Below are 21,174 nucleotides of genomic sequence, written 5' to 3'. Positions count from 1 at the left end.
TCTCACAATAAAGCAACCGTGGATCACTTTCTCTCCTTACTACGACCCGATAGAAGCACATTCCTGATAGCGGCGATCAGCGTTATCATGTCGCGTGTTACGATGCAGAAAGCAGCTCTCGTCCATTTCTGATAGCGATCGAGGTGCGATAACCGCCCGCTGAGGTCATCTGTAAGTTGCGCGCTCACTCCAGCCGCGGTTGCCAGCAGCAGTCCGTGCTCGCCGTTGGAGACAGTGCATTCCAGCGACATCAGACAAGTGAAAAGAAGGAAACTCTCAAGTGTTTTTGATCCAAGTGGCGTTTGCGGAGCTCGTCGTTTAGAAGTGTGTCCAAACGTGCGAAGGCAGTCCAAGCTTCGATGTCAACGCTTTCACTTTCCGGTGCTGAGGACGTTGATGAGGTGAGTGGTGTGCGCCTGACTCGCTTTGCACCGCGATGTTTTTTGCTTTTCGTTGGTGAAATATTTTGTGCCGAGAAGAATGTTAGCCACTGAGCGGTTATGTTCGTATCGAGACGGACACTGCAGTACCGATTTGGCAGCCGCTGTAATGGCGGGCACGTGGAATAATGGGCGCTGTCATGCGGCAGCCTCACATTCCTGTATTGCGCCGTACATTCTGCGTTGACCGACCAGCTGAAGTTTGTGGGGTAGAACAGGGCGCATACGGTGGCTGTGTTGCTTCACGCTCGCGTTAATTTCGAGACGTTTGTCGTTTGTGGACAAAGTCAGGGAAAAAAATTGCCCCTAAAGGGCGACCCTCATGGAGCGAACTTGCGCTGCGGATTTTCAGCAGCGCGGCGGAACGCCGACGCACAGCCGCCGTGCAGCAGCACAAGCGGCGGAAAACGGGCGGCTGCCGCCTGGATTTAGAAGCGATGTGTTTCCACATTCTCAGTAAAATGCTGAAGCGAACCGCTGTACATCTATAACTAAGCGATTATTTATTCAATGACGACGAAGAGGGCAAATCATTCTTTGTGAACCCCTTGGGAACTAAAATAGTTACCGTATTTACGCGCATAATTTGCGCACTTTTTATTCAGATATTATTGCTCGTAGAAGGGGGTGCGCAAATTACGCGGGGATTTCGCGCGCGTGGCTTAAACTCCACAAACGTCATAACGCGCAATATAGGTATAGTGTATGTTGCTGCGTATAGCACCCGGACCCGCAGCCCACGCTGGCCGCCCCCCCGAAGAAAAGTGCTCTAAATGAAAAATCCGCCCCCCCCCCCCCCCCCCCCCTTGCGGGATGGCATGAAGGTGCATGCATGAAGCTGAATAAGACGCTAAAACAGCGTCATCGCTTGCGGCCCAGCAATTGTTCGGTAGTTCCGGATTCCGTAAGTTTGCTTTCGCAACTTCGTCCGGGATAGCAAGCGCGAAACAATAAATCAATTATCACACCACACAATTCTTTAACAGTACCGCGCGAGCGTCGAACAAACTGCTTGTCGGCGCCTCATCACGGCGCAGAGCTGCGAAGCCAGCGAGACTAGCCACGTGCGCACTATACTCCGTTTCATACTTAGCTGTCTACGCAGCCAAGGCTACGGTGCCTGTTTGCGATCCTCGTCCGCATTATAATATAGTGCGTCAAAAATAAAAATAGAAATGAATTGACAAGCAAAGTGAACAGTAGTTGATATTATAGTAGACCGATGGAAGTGTTTTATTTTGCAAATAGATTGATTTTTCTTTCATGTTTTCCAGAACCGAGTGACGCAGATTTTTCGTTTTCTCAGGCGCCGGCTGTATCAGGTTTTCGCAGCTGAGCCGGCAGGTCTGTTTGTGAAAATGGCGTCGCTGTCACCTGCTCGCTTGTTTTCTTCCCCCGCTTCGACTTCGAAAACATCTCCTGTTCGCCTCTTTTCCAAGGTGAAGTCTCCAAAGTTTTCTAAAGACTGCAAGGCGGTGATAGTTAATGTCTACGCAAGCATAAGGAAGCTCCACCCCGAGAAGACTGTGCGTGACGTTCTCGCAATTGTGGGCGAGATGACCGGAGTGAGCCCTCGGACAGTTGTGAGGTTTAAGAAAGAGGGTCTTTCTGGCGGAGTAAAATAATTGAAGCCACACTGAATTCTATCACCCCACAATTAATGATTCATTGTGTGCAGCATGCGAAAAAATCCGTGAACACCGAAAAACAGCGCCTCTCAGCACGTCCGTTGCCAACTCTCACTTCACTTTCGTTTCCCTGCGGAAAAAGTTAACAGCACGCTTCTTATTAAAGAAGTCATTTCATTTTGATAACAAAAAAGGCCACTTATATATGGCTCGCATTTAGACTTTCTATCTAGTGATTCTCCGAAAAAAGATTAAAAAAAGAACAAACCTAAGCTGAGGATCGAACCTGGGCCCCCTCACAAAATGAACAAACATGCCCGCGCTTCGTACCACTCAGCCACGACGCGAGGCGGAGTGACACATTTTGTTAGTTTTTTTTGACGGACTACTTCCGTACCTTTGGCTGTGTAGACAGCTATGTATGAAACGGAGTATAGTTTGCCGACACAACGAATGTCGTCTATGGCCAAACTTGTGCCCACGCAGTTATTCTCGCTGGCTTCGCCGCTCGGCGCAGTGATAAGGCGCTGACAAGCAGTTTGAAACTTGCCGTATAGTTGTGATATCCCATCGCAAGACTCGACCGAACAACGAAACACAAGCCGTCAGAGCCACCAAGAAAAGCGCAGCCGGCAGTCGTGTCGCATGCATCAACCAAACAACAGCGGTGTTAGCTCTTCTATCAGCTGCCGATCCTCCCCGGAAGCGCTGCTGGCCGCTCCGAGTGGCGATGCCGCTGGTGCCGCCGCGATTGTAACAACGGCCTCTGACACCACCATGAACGCCCAGTGCACAAAAGATCCAAAAAGCCTTCCGAACAAACGCGCGGAATAGCCGAATGCTACCGTGTAGAGCCATAGGGTAGAGCGCGCGTGCATGGTGGTGGTCTAGCGCAGCGCGGTGCGTAAAATATGCGAGTAAAAAATGTCTCTTTGTAAACCCGGGTGATAAGTTAATGGTCCGCAAATTATGCGCGTAAATACGGTATCTTATTCGACCCTCCCGCACTTCCTGACGTCAACCGACGCGTTGTTGCTAAGCCTGCAGCTTTGAGAATCCAGAAGAGTTCTGAAAATCTGGCGCGTTTCGTCGCTAAAACTTTGTGCTGCGGGTATCTTCAGACTGACCGAAAGCTTGGTTCTACTTTTCTTTGCCGTGAACGTGACGCACAGTGTAGTGGCGACGATGAGTTCGTGGTGAAGCGAGAGGCCGCTTCGGCAGGCGCGGCCTTGTTGTAGAGGCGGGCGGAAGTCAGACGTGGTCGCGCCCAGATTGGTCCGCACTGACAGCCCAATTTGGCCGTCTCCGGCCAGCGGCTGATCGCCCATATCATCGTTCACTACTTGATTTTATGAGATCAGCACACCTTTTCTCATTTATTTAAGCATCTTCCTCATTTCTCATTTCATCACCTTTATGCCCTGAGGCAATAAACATCGCTTGAAAAAAAATTAGCATGGTAATAATTAACGGCTCAATGACATTTATTACCAGGTCGATATGAAGGGGGATACTAATTAGCTATCTAAGCCACAGTATATGGAACGCAAGAGATTCCATGCAAGCTACGTTACTACTGTACATCTACCTTGGCGCACGTTTGACTTTACCTAAACTTCGCACGTTTTCTCTGGAGTAACGAGCAGCGGTGAGCACTGCAGCGCAGGTAGGCCAGATGTTAGTCAGGGGCCGGATGTTTGTGTTTATTTTTTCCCCAAAGTTTCATTGCGCCAAAAGACTTAGCGTAACTACCTTAGCACGTGTAACGTGGCCCACTTTCTAATTCTCAATTGTCTGGAAATTGCGTGTGTATTGCCCTCGCCTACATCTCCATCTGTCGTGTTCGAAAGCACGACCGCTGGTGCGAGGACAATGCATTGTCTATTCAGCCACGAATTGCGAAGGTTCTTCATGCAAGACATGTTCCAGAAAACTGCCGCTTTCATCTTCTTTCACGCTCTGCTAAGCTCGCCTGAGGGAAGGTTTTACCCGGAAATGCGCAGCGATCTTCAGGAGCAACAAGATGCCAGCAGAGTGAGGACCTTACCTTTGCCTATCTTCTCACGTAACGGGGGGGGGGAGGGGGGGGGCGTTTGCAACTGTCTCCTTAGTAGGGCACGAGCTGACCCAGATGAGACGCATTATTTTAAAACCGCATCTTCGCAGTTGTCAGCTGAAACCACAACGTGACTGACTGAATTTATGTTTATTTATGAGAGGTGGCTCTAAGGCCTAAAGGGAAAATGAGGATGGGAAGGTGAGAGGACTTCAGACGGCACAAGAGGCCCGACTTCACGAAGATAAGCCACTGACGGACGATGACACGAGCTGATGCGGCCAAGCTGCGACAGCGGGGACCTTTGCCTTTCGCTTTACGTTGGTCACCTGCCCATTGCGATTTTTTATGTGATGTCGAGGCCTTTGATCTATTGCGTGAAGGCCTCTGAAGGGGTAAATGGGCGGTACTTCTGTCGGGTGGCGGTGGATGCAGGGTAAAGGTTGTTGCACTTCTGCGTGGTCTTCTGGTGGGTAGAGTCTTCTGAAGGGTGACATGCACATGAGTTGAGGCCTTCAGGGAAGTTGGGGAGAGTGGAAGTGGGTAGATGGTGGGCTTCTCTCGTGAACTTCTGCTGGGTGGAGTTGGAGATGGCTGCAGGCCTTTTGGGAAGCGGAGGTGAATGGAAGATTTCTGAGGATGGATGGAGTAGAGAGTGGAGGTGGTTTTATGGCCGGCTCCTCTCATTGGCTTCTTCTAGGTGGAGGCTTCTGGATGGCGGCGGTGGGTGGACTGAAGCCTTTGATCTATTGCGTGAAGGCCTCTGGAGGGGTAAATGGGAGGTGCTTCTGTCGGGTGGCGGTGGATGCAGGGTAAAGGTCGGTGGGCGCTCCCTTCATAAACTTCTGAAGTGTGGAGGCATTCCAGAAGGAGGGGTTGGGTGGGTTTGTGGTCCTTCTGGGGAGTGCAGGTTTCACTCGTTTGCTGTCACACGCCGACGGCGGGATTTTACGGGACAAGCATAACACATAAAAAAGGGACAAACATGTAGCGCGCCAACAATGGGGTGAGACAAAGTAAAAAATGCCACGACCGTAAAAAAAAGTTTCAAGAATAGGCACAACTGCCTCACAAAAACCGTGATTAATATGTATGTGGTAGCAGCGTCCGCTTGCTTGAAGCACTAATCATGCAGTTGCTGAATAAGTTGCAGATCGCCGGGTGACGTTCGCGTTCTTTAGTTCATTGAGCGAGGGTTGCAGTAGGGAGGCATTGTGGGATTCTTGGAGCGTAATCTTAAGGTTCAAGTAGCGATGCGAGTGCGTCTATGTTGGCGGTAAACGATAAAGAGCAGGTGTGGCCCCTCGCGTTTCCTCAAAATGCTGATAAAAGTTAACAGTCGCCCATGTCTTTGAATGGCCTCCTGGTATGGGTAATGGTGCGTCTCTCATGTGTTCGTCAGAATGCGTTGCGTTACGCTTGTACACACTGCCTTCCTTTGCATCCCTATCCAGTGCTTGCGTATTATTTTGGAAGTTCTTGCGGTAAATTAAGGTCACGTACTCTGAAGACGGCGCCAAAAAAAAAAAGTCAAAGAATATACAACCGGACCGGCGCCATTTGGAATTATTGACCGCATACTCCTGCATAGTACACAATCGAGCCATATCACAAATGCAATGCACCTAGAAAACAGAAAAGGCCTTCTACGCACTATCAAAAGGCGCGATGTTGGAGTCACTGCTTATGGACTACAACGCATGTACAATAGAAGACACCACAACACAGGTAGCATAAAATGAAGGCGATCCCGATCAAAACGCACGACAGAATTTTTTGTCGCGCATCTGTCGCGCGACACAATTTTGTGTCGCAAGACAAGCTGTCTTGTCGTGCTTTGTGTCGTGCGACAAGCTTCGTGTCGTGGGTTCTTTCGCGCGAAAAAGTTGTTTGTAGTAGGTTCTGCCGCACGACAGACATCTTTCCTGCATTTTGTCGTGCGAAGAAGGTCCTTGGCGCAGCATTTGTCGCGTGACAGGTTTCTGTCGCAGGTACTGTCGCGCGACAGAGGGAGGCGTGCCGCGCGACAGAGATTGCGTGCCTCAGCAAAGTTGCCTGTCGTGGGTTCAGTCGCGCGACAGACTTCTATCGCGCCTCTTTTCACGCGACAAAAGTACCTGTCGTGCGGCCTGTCGCGCGACACAACAGCTTGTCGTGGGATATGCCGCGCGACAGATACCTGTCGTGGGATGAGTCGCGCGACAGATATCTGTCGTGTATTGTGCCGCGCGATAGATACCTATCGTGGGATGTGCGATACGACATATTCCTGGTGAGGGTAATTGTTTTACTGCAGAATTCTAGAAATACTGTCGTGCTGTCGTGTGACAGCGATAGGATCAAATTGACCAAAGATGCTTCAAAGCGCGTTTACTGTGGCCAGTCGCGAAGAGGATGCGAGGTGCTCTGGTCTGTTGGTGACGGGCACCGAGCGAACTGAAGTGCTCATTCACATTGGCGAATCGAGTTTTCAACTCGCTTCCCGCGACCTGGCTCTTTCACCGAACCAGAATTGGCTTAGAGGAGAGGCACTGCTCGAGCACTCACCTAATTCCCTTCTGTTCCCACATGACAATGTGACGAAAGTAGTGCATGCTGAAGAGTATAATGCGGCTTTGAAAGCCCAAAAAGCTGTAATGCACAAGCGACGAAGCCAGCGGTGCCTGCGTATCCGCACGCGCTTGCGGTGACGGCATGTAGCTGCAGCCACGACAGCGCCTGCACACCAATCGGTGTGCGCAAGTCGAATGGCGCTACTGAAAGTCAGTGTACTCTCGGCTTCTGTGACATGTTCAAGCCATGTAACATAATGTACCGCTACTACTACATGCGCAGAAAAGGCAAAGGACACTTCTATGCGTCGCGGAAAAGAATGTCGTTAATCGTCAATCAGGGAAAATTACTCGCCATAACCATCCGGCTACACAAAGGCAGCATGTGTGTACATGCACGCAGTTCTCTGTATAAATGTTCAAAGCAACCCCGATATTATTTTTCCGCGTTCCAGTTTTAAGAGCGTCAGCTCTTACTAGTTACGTTTGTCAAGGACACGTCTGTCTGCAGGGAAGGTCAAATTGGCCAAGACAGTTACCACACTCTATCATATAGCAACAACGGGCGCGTAGAGCCTCAGTTGTCACAGATACCTTCGATCCGTTTTACATATGCCAGTATAGCGGCTATCGAAGTGGAACCCCGGGGACCCCCATTTGCATCAAATTTGGGGGCCGCCCGTTTGACGCATAACGATCGAAGGGGTGTCATTTGACTTATCATGTTCCTGAGGATAAAATAAATATTTAGATGAAGCCCAAAATATGTGTGGGATTCGCACCGACGACCTTTTCGCACCCAAACCGTGCATTCCGGGGACTTCCAGACAGCCATAAGGCATAATCGTTTGTCGCAGAGGGTTCCGGATGCGGTCAAACAATTCGTCTTGTTGTAATGCACACGTTTATAAAATTCGTTAACTGATATATAAGGAGGAACATACCGGATATAGCGAAGGTGGCTGTAAATCGCAATAGTAGTGCAAAATCTTTGAAGTAGATGACGCTGCTTGTATCTTAGAACGACTGTTTCCGAAACGAAACGCCCTCAGATGTTTGTAATTTTGTCTTCTCCATGTTTGCTGAGCACCCCGATCTAGCACCCCGATCGAAACACTTGAAGCTCTCGTAGCTAACGCTCTTAAGTCAAACGCTGATGCAGCGTTGGCGGAGAATTTTTTTAGCGGCAGTGACGTGGTGCTTATTATAAAATAGCAAAAAAAATACTTTACGACGTCGTTCACTGCCTTCGCTGAAAATTTCATGACGGTGACACGAAAATGTCGCTAAATATAGACAGCAGCGTATGCAGGCGAAGGTGAAATGCGGCGGCCGGCGAGTTTGAACCGATTTGATTCTCGGTCGAAATGAGAATAAAGTCTTGGGACTGACGTCAACCGCGCGCTTTAAAGAGTTTCGCCTGCTTTGACACAGTCTAGCTCCTGTGCACCCGCGCTCGGTCCTCTAAACTACTCTGGTCCCAGTTTGACTGTGTGCTATGACAATCTGAGCGAAAAGGAGGATGTCTGGGGGTTTTGATGTGCACCACGGCCATACAGTTGAGCGACATGATAACGTACGGGCGCGGCATGCCAGCCTGAATACCGGCCGCCAGCGTCAGAAAAATGCGATATAACAGTCATTGTGACTCTTCTCAAAGAATTTATATGGGTGCATTACATAAAATCTGTTCATTTGTTTTGTCATGGGCTAGCTCATTGGTTCTTTATTTACTTATATTACGTCTAAGTTTAGTTTTTAAAGCAGTAGACGATTTCCTCTCTTGTCATTCATGACACGGCTATAGCCACTGACAGCTGTTGCTCTGGATGTATTTATTTGCAGTTGCCAGCGGCCAGCATCTATTGGGCCATGCGTGCTTCCTGCCTTTGGCTGTGTCATCCCTCCTGATCCATTCATGGTAGTTATTCTTTTTCAGTGATGCTTATCTTAGCTGCCTATTTAGAAAAATATTTTCACTATAGGCTTGCAGCTAGGTTTAGAATTGCATGAAACTCTACATGCACTTCACAGCAGTAAATCAGCTTATAATTACCGGAACTGTAGACTTGTACAAAATATAGTCACTGATGTAGCTCTTGACGCAGCTGCTGTGAACATAAACGTGCTTTGGCATTGCACACCTGTTGCCTGGTATGCATATGTGTCCTCGAAAAGGACCTATATGTTCATTTACCCCTTAAAAACATTGTGCTCTACAATGATGGTTTACCAGTATTTCTGATACAGAGACCAAATTGTCAGTCAGTAATGTTACATTGCACGATGACACCAATCCTTGTATGGCATAGCATCCTTGCAATGCACTGGGCAAGCTGCTGTCAGCTCAGATTTATTGCCGGTTTATTGCCATAGCATATGGTTATATTGCACAGTTTGTACCTCTACCTTCTTAAAGCTGTATACTTGGAAAATTTAAATTTAGTTGAAGGAAAATTCAAGGAAATGTAACAGTAACTGTCTCACATTTTGGTAGACACTTGAACCGTGATATAAGGGAGGGATATAGAAGGGAAGCAATGAAGAGCTGATGCCCACGTTAGATGCCCCTCTTTAGTTAAACATACCTCGCAATTAACACATTTGGCACAAAACAAACATGGGACTTGCACGCTCACAAGCACCCTCATGTCAGTAAAACAAAGTGCCAATGTTGCCGTACTTTAGAGCTTTGCTCTTAAAAGCGCAGCTGACTGCTGCTCAAAGTTTAGAGCAAAATATGTCTACTTTTCCTCGTGCAGTCTGCGGTGCTGGTGCCATTTGCAATGGTGATTGACATTGAGTTGCATGATGCGCAGTCCGTTCCTGGAGTTAGTGATTTTGCCTGTCGTGTGAATGTGCTGTCAAAATTAGTGCAGAACAATGGTTTTCTAGTTCATTTTAGGTAACTGTGTCCTGTGCCACATGCTACCACCCTTTTTCCTCAAATTTCCTAATCTCATTTAGCCATCTGATTGCCACCCATTCATGCATTCACCTACTCTTGGAATCCTCCCTGTGTTTTAGTGTGATATTGCTTATATCTTCTCTGCATTACACATGCATTGCACTTCCTCTTTTTTTGATTTAGTCAAGATATCTCTGTTCTTGTTTCTTGCATAAGCATAAGAGGCGACTCAAGTGCACCATCTCGGCTTGTGATGCAATGTGTAGGGTGCTTCGTTTTTGGGTAAAACCTGGTTTCTCCTTACTGTTGCACCAATAAAGATTCTTTTTTTTAATTGGTCTTGGGGGAAATGAAATGGCGCAGTATTCTTAAAGATCAGTTTCAACGCAATTCCTGTGCAAATGTGCCTGTAAGAAAGTGTGGTTTGAAGATGCACAAAGCCGAAGAACTGCTGGAGTGTAGTGGATGTCACATAATTCTTCTGACAGATTTTTTAAACAATTCTGGCTATTTTATTTCCCTTTTAATGTTTATTGTTTGTCGGTTATTTATAATTTTCGGATAAACTGAAAACTACATGTAATGACTGGTATTTCATTCCAATAATTATACCCATTATTATGAAGCTGTGTTGGAAGGTAGGTGTGCATTTAGTATGCGTGCTTTGAATTTCAGTGATTGTTTCTGCAATGCAAAATGGAGGACAGGTCTCTGCTGTGCGAGTTTTTTGCAATGGAGTGAAAGTAGCTGGAGCAGCATTTGCTACTGTTTCACCCAGGCAAAAGTTCTCCCACAGACCACTGAGCTTCTGAATACCTATGGCTTAAAGCTCGAAGCTCTGGTTGCCCTTTCCAAGGCTTTCTGCCTTAACGAGTGCAAGCCCAAGGGCTCAGAGCTAACAAGCATTTGAAACCATAGTGCTATACACAGTAGTGCTGGGGCCGTGCAGCAAGTCAGTGGGAATTAGGTCGCGATAAACATGGTTTACTGCAGAAAGCTAGTGTGAAAATATAGTTGCGCTCACAGAAACCGCTGTTTTTTTCTTAGTCGGTCATTGAAACAAAGCAATGCATGTAAAATTTGATATCTCACTGATCCCTCAATTTTTTCCAGCTAAAGACCAAGAGTTGCATGGAAGTTGTGCAAGCCACCAAGTTGCGTGTGATTTTTGCCAGGGACCTGGAGCAGGCTGGGAAATTAGTGGATGGCCAGTGGTATTCACTCAGTAAGGCAAGCTTTTTCTGTAAGTACAGCTTTTGACATTGCATTGCTTAGGAACGCATGCACTAATTTGACTACTCTATGCCAGCCTATGCTTCAAGAATAATGAAGTACATGAAAAAAATTGATTGCCGAAAAAAAATTTCCGCTTCTGTTATGTTTTTCCAGGAAAGTATTTGCCATTTAAAGGGCTGTGAAAACCTTAAAAATTATTATGTGCTTGTTGTGGCTTTTTTTAAAATTTCTTCCACATCTATGTTGGCCTGACCTTGTAGCTTGTCTGCATGAGATTGGCTGCTACCTACAGTTCGCTTTTTTGTTGCTCCTTTATTGCCTGTCACAATCTTTACATTGCGTGGCAGTGTCATGCAGTTTGGGAAGTAATCTGATCTTATTTCTGCATTGGCCTGAAGTGCAAGCTTTTGCATGTGGGGTAGGTTTCTGGTGTCCTTTTGTTTGCTGTAACTGCAGTTTGGCCATGAGGGTTAGAGGCTTAGTCCTTTTTTATTTTGATGCAGTGTCATATACTTCATGCATAAATTAATGAAGTAAGCACTATTTTTGTAATAAATGAACATTCATTATAGCTGTGGCCATTATAAGTGCACTTGACTCTAAAATGGCTGTCTTCCGGCATTCAGTATTACATCTTACCAGCCGGAAGGCACAAAACAGGAGAAGAAATAAGCACAAGATGAGGCTGCTCTAACAACTGAAATTTTATTGAACGAAAGTGGCAAAAGAAGATCTGCAAAGAGATTCAAGCACGCAAAACCCCAAAGCAGTGAGAGGGCAAAAAACAATCGAAAGGCACTCACATACTAGTAAACCACCTAAAAAACTAATTCCTTACAGTGAAGGTTCACCGACGGTTTAGCCAGGCACTTGTTTTAGCCTTACTGATGTAGTAAGCCTCAACTATATCAGGACAGATTTATCACTTCCTTAAACCACTGATGTGCCGCAGAAATCAGGCGTGCAAAGAGAAAGGTCGTCCTCCGATTGCATTCACGAGATTTGACGTGCAGTGTCAGGTGAAAATTCGCCTTCCTCTCTATACAGTGAAAGTGCCCTCAGCCAGGCGCACATTCAGATATCTGCTTGTCTGCCCGTAGTAGTTTCAGCTACGAGGCAGTGGAATGCAAAAAATCCCGTTTACTTTTGCAAGTGGTGAACATTTTTTATCTGCCACTGTGCATAGCGGACGATTACCCGTAGTTGTATCAAGCCACGACCGGCTTTATTACTTAGCGACCTGCTCACTACGCCGGCTCCTACGGCGGCGCGTGTCCGGGTAAATATCACGTGACTCTTCAGGAGGGACAGCGCGCCGCAACAGGTGGCGCCACAAGTTACCCTCATATCGGCAGCGCCCGCCGTACGCTTCTGCTAGCTTCAGTATGCTTGCGCTGGAATGTGGCCGGTAGGCCGAGTTAAACCGCATCGTTTTTTAAGAACGCACCGCAAAGACGTGTTAATATTCTTCAGATGCAATAATCGTGGACAGCTTTCTGTATGCAGTGGTTGTTACGAGCGCGAGCTGTCAGCAAACAGGCCTGCGTCTTTGGCTCATGAGCGCGCGAGAACAGCGCAGAAGCCGGCGTCTCGCGCTCGTAGCTTCCCCTGCATAGCCACAAAAAGCTGTACCCGACTAGAGGCTGCTAGTGATAATATTTTTTTCTTTTCAAAGCAGCAGTTTTGCAGTTAAAACAAGCTCAAAGAGCGGTTGTACTGGCGAGCGCGGCTCTGGTGCTACTCGAGCGGCGTTTTTTTTTTCTTCTTGCGCGCGCAGCTGCACAATTTCAACACGATTGCTTCTGCTCTGTACCTAGCAGCACTCCAGGGCGAAGTCGCGCTACTTTCCGCCGATTTATGATAAAAAGCGCGCCACGGACACTTCTCACTCACTTGTTTTCAGGAGCGTTAACCTGATTGTTAATCATTTCAAGACGCACTCTACATGAAAAATAAATAAAACGAGACTCGAAAAGCTCGTTTGCCAGACACAATAGCCGGTCGTGGCCAGACCTTTATTTGACGCCAGCCAGATCCTTAAACTTTCAGGACCTTCCAAACGAAAAATGATGAATACCAAACCAAAATCACGTGATTTTGGTTTGGCATTTATCATTTTTCGTTTGTCGTGCTGTTCTGTGAGATCAGACGCAAAGTTGGACAAAAATGGCTTCATAAACTTGTGGACAATCACCTTTAGCAAGGCCCTTCTGTGAGGCTCTGTGGTGTCCTTCGAGCACACAAACAGCGGATTTTTTGCAAGTGATGGCAGCACTAGGTCTGCAAACTTCTTAAGGAGCCTTGGCCCCCTAACAAGCACAGGATCCACACTTGATGCCGCACCTTCCAGGCGGCTGACGAACTCTACGAAAGCCAAGGTAGGGTACGACAGCCCTCCCCGGTCCATGCCTGCTATGATAGTAGGGTTGGGCGGGGTAAAACGAGACAATAATTTGCAAACTCATACTGTTTTTACACTTTTATTTCAAAAACCAGAAGAATTGTACAGGAGCCTTCCTTGGCATCTTATCTAAGTGGTCATCAGCAAAAGTCAGAAAGCTTGCAACATCACAACTATGAATATTCATCAATTATAAAAAAAAAGTCCCATTTGTCTCATTTTGCCCCGACCCACGGGGCAAAACGAGGCAGAAGGTGGGGCAAAACGAGACACTTTGTCGAAACCAAACAAAACCAGTTCTTGCACTCGGAGCACTTGAAGTACAATCCATGGGGCCCTGCGCATTCTTCGTGAGCCCACTCGTGACACATCATGCATTGGATGCACAAAGAACGAGGCGCCGTGTTGCTGCATAATTCTTTGCACACGAGGCACTCCCAGACACATTTGTTGCTTGTTAATCGCTTCGCAGAACGTTTTCCTTTCAGTGCGATATCCTGCGATTGAACACTGCCACTAACAGCCCTTTCGTTCGATTTCCCGCTTCGTTTTCTTGAGGCCATACCTGACTCCTTGGGAGGTTTTGCTGCAACTAACTTCGCCTTGTATGGCGATGAGGTCAAACCTATGCTTGTCTCCGACTTCCCTCTTTTTGCTTTTTCTATAGCAGGAACAGGAGAGAGAACTCGAAAGGTCGTGTCACTATGAGCGGGCTCATCATTGTCATCGGTAGAAGTAGGCGAGGAGCAGTTAGCGCGGGATTCTTGGCGTTGACCGCAAGTTTGATGTTCCGCTGTGCTTGCCAATGGCGCTTCATCGAACACAGGATCATCCAGCGGCGCACGAGAAAATGGCCAAACACCACGCTTCCGAAATCCATTGGTTATATTACTGATGTTTCCGGATCGTTCAAAGGCTTTGCTTACCAGCTCATCTACATTCTCCATCGTGATGCGACTCCCAATGTTGCTCAGCAGCCACTCCCGACATGCGTTGTTGTAGGCAGCTTTGAAGGCTTTGAAAAAGCTTACGTCAAGTGGCTGTAGCTTGTGTGTTTGATCCAAGCTGCTTCTTCCAAAGCACGTATCGACCATGCGTCTCCGGTCGTTCTGCTCGCCGTTGAATGGCATTCTTAGTCACAGAGAAGGCTTTCGGTGCAGCGCGAATGGAATGTTTTCGCTGGCGCACGCTTTCTAGAGCTTCTTAATATTGGAAGGAAGGCCTCAAACGTTGCTGGCACATACCCATTACGAGGGAGTGGCCAAGACACAGGCGTTTAATTGCTGGATACACGAAAGTTTGGACGCGAAAATGAGTGATAATAGTATGTAAGCTGATAGATTGGAAGACGCAAGGACAAGGATCCTGTTAACTTGGAGATCGAAAACGGGACAATGGCTTAATGTGCAGAATAGTATACAATGCCTGTAATGCTTCAATTTCGCACTGACTGAGAGCGGGAAAAAGAAATTAGAATGGGAGTCGCTGCGTTTCTTGAAGAAAATTGTGCACAGCAGAGCGCACACTTCTTTTGCTTCGTCCAAGAAATGAAGCGCCAATGGAAAGAACAACCGCGGAGGACACAGGCAAGCCCCGTTTATGAAACGGAATTAGCAAAAGACGCTTCCTCAAATGAGAGAAGCGGCGGCAGAACAGCAGGAAGTGATCTATTGTATCAGGTTCGGCACAAAAAGGACACAGTGGGGAAGCCGGCAGGCCAGATCTGTGAAGGTAGAAATTTAGAAGGGGAACCCGGCAACGCAAGCGCGTGAAAGAGACCTCTAGTCTGCGTGAGAGCCAGTCTTTGCTACTCCAAGGATGCAGAAGATCCTGATATTTGGGAGATGATGTAAGAGCCGAGCAGCAAATTCCTGAAATATTGTGTAGCTGCGAAACCTCACCGCAGCTGTATATGCACACGTTGGCAGGACAGCAACAATTGGGCCGCAGAGAAAGACTCTTGCTAAGGAATCTGCAACCTCATTTAAGTGAAAGCCCATGTGACCTGGTACCCAAAGCAACCTTACCAAATTTAGATGGAGCGGAATCAGGAACTTAAAGAGGCGTAATGCCCGAGACTCAGTGAGTGAGGATAATGAGGAGCAAATGGACAGAGAGTCTGTCATAACCACGACATGGGAAACTGTAGTTTCTCGCCTCGCTCCATGCAGCCCTCGTCGTCTTTCATTTGTACGTGCGGACCATTCTAGAAAACGAGACAAAAAAATGCGAGCTAAAGAATGCACTTTGCGCGAGCAGAGGCTGCAATTGCTTGCTGCGAGCGACGAACTGTCGCGTTTTGCCCCTTCCATAGGCTCCTACTCAATCAATTTTATATTTATGAAGATTACCACATAAGAGAACTGTAATTGTTTCCACAGCTATCCAAAAAGATGCAGTAACAACACACATACGTACCTTGTCGCTGTAGTTCACGGCTACGCTCCTGCTCATGTCCAAAGAAACGGGACGTCCGAATTTCGCACCTTTTTGGCGGGACAGCCACTCCACGAATGTCGCTCCAAAATTTTTTCCGGAAGTGGGCAACTCAAGATTCCCGCCGTTTTTAACATACATTTATTGGAAACTTAATCTTGGTTTAAGAAACCTACTTAATCTAAAAGGTTTTACGCTAGATGTCGCTAGACGAGACATGTCTCATTTTGCCCCATGTCTCATTTTACCCCGCTCTACCCTAGTAGATTGAGAGGCTGGTGCCCGCAAATTAATGAGACAGCCTTCACATGCAATGCAGTCTTGCTGTGCGCCCGCTTGATTTACAGGGCGGAACGCAGCAATACACCATCGCGGGCGATGATTTTCACGGCCTACGAAAGATAAAGGCTGTCAGATATAATTAAATTCTTAGCACGTATGCTGGAAGCAAGCAGAACAGCCGGAAACACAGTGCGCAGACGCGCACAAAAACAAAGCCAAGAAGCAGCGACTGCTACCGCTACGCCAGCCCGCACTCGGCGTGGGGGTAAGTTGTGGCGCCACGGAGAGCAGCGGCGGTCTAGCGAACTAACAAATCGGGGGCTACGGAGGCGGCGCCGGTGGACAGGTCGCCAAGTAATAAAGCCGGTCGTGTATCAAGCCTAGTTAGAACGAAGCAGCAAAGGGCTCCTACCTTACTTTTAGCGGTCAAGACAACAGCAACATCATACTTTGGTGCAACTTTCTTGGGACGGTGCGAAATGGCATGGAGGTAAGGTATAGAGCCCGTCTTTTTGTGCTGCTCAACTACGTCAGCATCATGTGAATGGTGTTCCGTTTCCTCGAGAGAGTAAAAACACACTCTGACAGGTGCGCGAGATGGGCAAGTGGGAACCCAGGTGCCATTGGCTTGGAAACCTGCTCCGGGAATGCATTCTAAACACTGTAATGGCATGACTTCCATAAAGCAGTCGTGATGCATGTGATTGCCAACCTGTCCTTCACCAGCCTCGAGTGGTTCAACTCGTAGCCAAGAGGCTTTCTGATCTTGGGCTTTGGCACCAACATATGTGGTCGTCCGCAAAGCGCAGGTCTAAGTCAAGAAGCTACAAACGGTTATGCTTAGTGAAATTCAGACCTAAAAGGTAGGCTTTGACCACATGCCTAAAGATTTCTAAAACGTCTTGTGCCAACTTATCTGAGCCCTCCTTGTGCAAAAAAATTAGGTAGCTATCAACATAACGAAATGCTACTATGCCGAGGTCTTCCAAACAGGGCTTTGATGCGGTATCGACTATGGACAGAAGAATGTCGCGGAGGAACAGTGCAACCTGGGACCCTCTGCATATGCCTGATTTCTGATGTAAATACCGCCTTGCCAATTCACAAAAGTGGAGTTCTGTGGAGTTGTAGTTTCTTGTGGACAGCAACCTGGGCAGGTGCTCTGCAGTGGGCATCGACATGGAGGGCCTGCACTATTCATTGTCACATGTGCAAACTGCATCAGGGTGAACAATGAACATGCTTTTACAGATGATTGCGTGATTTCGGTTGCTGGCTTCATGGGGCTGTTGTCCTTCTACTGCAAATCCGCATTTGTCAGTTGGCAGGGCGGTATTTACACGCAGGTCGTACCTTTGCTCAGCAACATTTTTTTGTCTAAAGTCGATAAGGCATTAGAGCCCTGTTTGGAAGACCTTGGCATAGTAGCATTTCGTTATGTTCATGACTATCTAATTTTTCTGGACACAGAAGGCTCAGATAAGTTGGCACAAGATGTTTTAGGAGTCTTTAAGGCATGCGGTCAAGGCCTGTCTTTTACATCAGAATTGTCTAAGCAGAACCGTTAGCAGTTTCTTAATGCAGACCTGCGCTTTGTGGACGAATATGTTTGTCGGGGCTACAGCTAAAGATCGGGGAAGGCTCTTTTTAGCTACGAGTCGGACCACTCGTTGCTGGGGAAGGATGGTGAAGAGGTGTATTTGTCGCTGGTTAAGGTCAGTAAAGATGGAAACACTTGATGGGTGCGCAATCGTGTGCATGACATCAGCTTTACATAAGTCATGCCATCACTGCTGAGGATGCATTCTTGTAGCAGGTTTCCAAGCAGCTGGTTTCCCACTTGCCCATCTCAACAACCTGTCATAGTATGTTTTCACTCGCTCGAGGGTAAGGAGCACATACTCCGATGATGCTGATACACCTTACCTCCGCAGTATTTCACAGTCTCAAGAAAGTCGCGGGAAAGCGTAATGCTGCTGTTGTCTTAACAGCGAACTGCAAGACAGGAGACCTTTGCGCCGCCATTAAAAAGGCTTGTTAAAACTGGGTACTTGTCCACAATGGACAGTGTGACAAAAAAAGGTTCACCACTTGCAAAAGTAATTGAGTTTATTGCGTTCCACTGCCTTATGGCTGCAACTAATATGGGCAGACAGGCAGATATCTGAATTTGGACCTGACTGAGCACTTTCACTCTATAGGGGGAAGGCAAATTCTAATCTGGCACTGCATGCTCAATCTTGTGAATGCAAATCTGAGGATGACCTAGCTGTCTCTTGGCACGCCTAATTTCCACGACACATCAGTGGTTTATGGAAGGGATAAATCTGTTGGTAGATAGTTGAGGCTTACTACATCGATAAGGCTAAGGACACGTGTGGCTAAGCCATCGGTAAACCTTCACCGTAAGAAATTTACTTTTTTAGATGATTCATTAGTATGCCAGTGACCTTTGATTGCCCTTCGCCCTTTCACTGCTTTGGGTTATTGTGCGCTTGTATCTCTTCGCGGGTCTTCTTTTGCGGCTTTCCTTCAATGATGCCGCCGCGGTGGCTCAGTGGTTAAGCCACTCGGCTGCTGTCCCAAAAGACGCAGGTTCGATCCTGGCCGCGCCAGTCAAATTTCAATGGAGGCGAAATTTTAGAGGCCCGTGTACTGTACGTTGTCAGTGCACGCTTAAAAAACCCAGGTGGTCGAAATTTCTGGAGCCCTCCACTACGGCGTCCCTCATAGCCTGAGTCGCTTTGGAACGTTAATCCCTCACAAATCAAATAATCAAAATCTTCAATTAAATTTGTTAGTCCCGCCTCTTGAGCTCATGTCTTGTGTGTTCTGGCTGGTTTTAAGGTGAGTCAGTACCAACTCGGCCAGTCATAAGCCTTGTTCAGTATTACAACATTTTGAATAAAGTGAGAAGTTTACTAGGCTATGTTGCCGGGGATCGTGTCCGCAGCAGTTGTGGGCAACTCAGAAGAGATAGCGTCATACGATTGGTTGTGTAATTGGCAGAGGATGATGTGAGGATGCTGCTCGAAAAGAAAATTTTATAATCGGAAAATTATTTACAGCCAAAAATGTCCAAAAAATGGCTGGGCTAGTGAAAAAGTGCCGCGAAATTTGAAAACGCTGAAAGTAGGTGGAGCTACAGCATAGTGCCAAGTTTGAAAAACTGGAAGTATGGACAAATCCAAAGCTTGGCGCCAAGTTTGAAAACTTGAAATGAGCAATCATGTGACCAGTGATAAGTGTCCTATACTTGACCAGGAGATAGGAAAAAGAATGATAAATTAGAGGCAATTAGGTAATTATTGAGAAGTGAAAGGCAATGAACGGGTGATTAGACTGTGCGGGTATTCAGTGAGTGGGTAGGAACGATCCATGGAGGAAAATTTTAAAACTCGAAATCATTGCTGGGATGAAATGAGGGTAAAATAAGAGTTAATTGATAACCAATCAAGTCAACGAGAAAACAACCATGGCGCCAAATTTGAAAGGCGACCAGTGTCGAGGAGGCGTCAACGCTTTCACCTTTTTTTTTTTGCGCAGGTAGCAGTGGTGATCTCTAATTTTTATTTTTTTCAGCCAAGACAAAAACTATTTTTCTTGGCTCATGGGCGATGTATCTAGGAACCTGCGGCCAGGACAACGCTGGACAGCATGCATCAGCAAGCTCGAAAAAAAAGCACGAAACAATAAATAAATATTGATCATTTTCATTTCAATTCTAATGGTTTTGTGCAAGAATTACTCTGGAATGCACAAAGCTTGTGTTAATTGACAGGCGACCATTAACAAGCTGTGCATTTTTGTGCATTGCCTACTCCAGAACACAAATCCTGTGTTAATTGACAGGTGACACAATAACGACTGTTACATAGTGTACGAGCAGTACACAAGACACACTAGAGAAGACAAGGCAAACTACAGAAGACAAGACAGACTACAAAAGAGAGGACAAACTACAGAAGACAAGACTATAAAAGACAAGACAGACTGCAGAAGACAGGACTACAAAAGACAAGACAGACTACACAAGACAGGACTACAAAAGACAAGACAGACTACAGAAGACAAGACAGACTACACAAGACATGCCCAAAATACGACAAGACTACAGAAATTTTCTGTCTTAGAATCCTGTAGTGCGTTTTGACTGGGATGGCACCCGTTGTACTGGGGATGATCAACGTTAGCTGGTCCACATTCTGTTTTTGCAATTGTTGCGTTTTCTTTCGATGTTCCTGCCTGCATGAAGACGTTTTTGTTTTGGGAAGATTACATCGGGTGCATTTTTGACGTGATAAATGTGTGGTACGGACTTGAGCATCTTGTCGGGCAGCGCGTTTGCGTTCAACATCATAAGAGCTTTCGTCTGCTTTTCGACCCCGTGCACGTTTATGGCTCCTGCCTGGCGCATGCGTGCAGCGCTTAGCCATGCCCAGACGCAGACTACTGCACCACGTCGCCGCTAGTACCTGTTTCATAACTGCGGCGTCTGAAACTGGGCAGGCGCACAGAATGTGGCGCCCACTAGTCATTGCAGGATATTTCAGATGCATGTCAAGAACCTGAGGGTGTGTTTTCTTGTACCGTAAGCTACACTGGCCGAGGTTGAGCAGTTTCGTGTGGCTCCTGGAGAGCCGTGCTACGCATGCGCGAGGAGCAGTGACGTCACACGGCGCACAGCTGGCGCGCCGGAGCCGCCGCATGCGCCTCGCCGGTCTGCGCATCCTCTTGAAGCTGCACCACGTGACGAACCACGTGACTGGTCACGTGACCAGCCATGGCAGCTCCTCTGCACCACGTGGCCAACCACGTGGTCACCCCCCCACACACTCACTGAATAAGAAACGTGCATGCGAGGCAAGCATATGCCGAAGAAACGATCACTCAAGACGTTTAGTTCTTTAAAGAAAAAAAAACAGTCGTCAGGGGATAAATTCGAGATCAATGCGGTAACCCGCATTGGAGTAATGCGGACGCATTGACGCCTCATCGGCACTCGTCGCCTGCATTTTCCCCTCTTTGCCTCTACTAGCTCATCTGTGCCCTATTTGCTTGAGATCCAAACTTTCAAATTTGGCGCCGCGTGTTGGCTCCTCCCCACACTGCCGGTCACTTGGTACCATAATTTCGTCGTTTCAAATTTGGCGCCACTTTTGCCCTGGCTACAGCCACTTTTTGCACATTTTTGGCTTTTATAAATTAGCTATTTATCCGATCGACACCTAATTT

The 21,174-nt window shown here is 47.2% G+C and overlaps 1 long non-coding RNA gene across 1 annotated transcript; it reads left to right on the top strand.

The window, feature by feature from the left end:
- Window positions 1-207: 207 nt before the first annotated feature.
- On the top strand, window positions 208-19,648 carry LOC144119253 (uncharacterized). The gene is made up of 4 exons (XR_013312312.1): window positions 208-401; window positions 8,522-8,597; window positions 10,698-10,827; window positions 19,522-19,648. It is a non-coding gene; the product is annotated as an uncharacterized LOC144119253 (long non-coding RNA).
- Window positions 19,649-21,174: the final 1,526 nt, after the last annotated feature.

This window comes from Amblyomma americanum, chromosome 2 (genome assembly GCF_052857255.1).
Source record: "Amblyomma americanum isolate KBUSLIRL-KWMA chromosome 2, ASM5285725v1, whole genome shotgun sequence".
Lineage (NCBI taxonomy): Eukaryota > Metazoa > Arthropoda > Arachnida > Ixodida > Ixodidae > Amblyomma > Amblyomma americanum.
The sequence above is the reverse complement of the archived record's forward strand: the minus strand, read 5'-3'. Positions and strand labels throughout refer to the sequence as shown.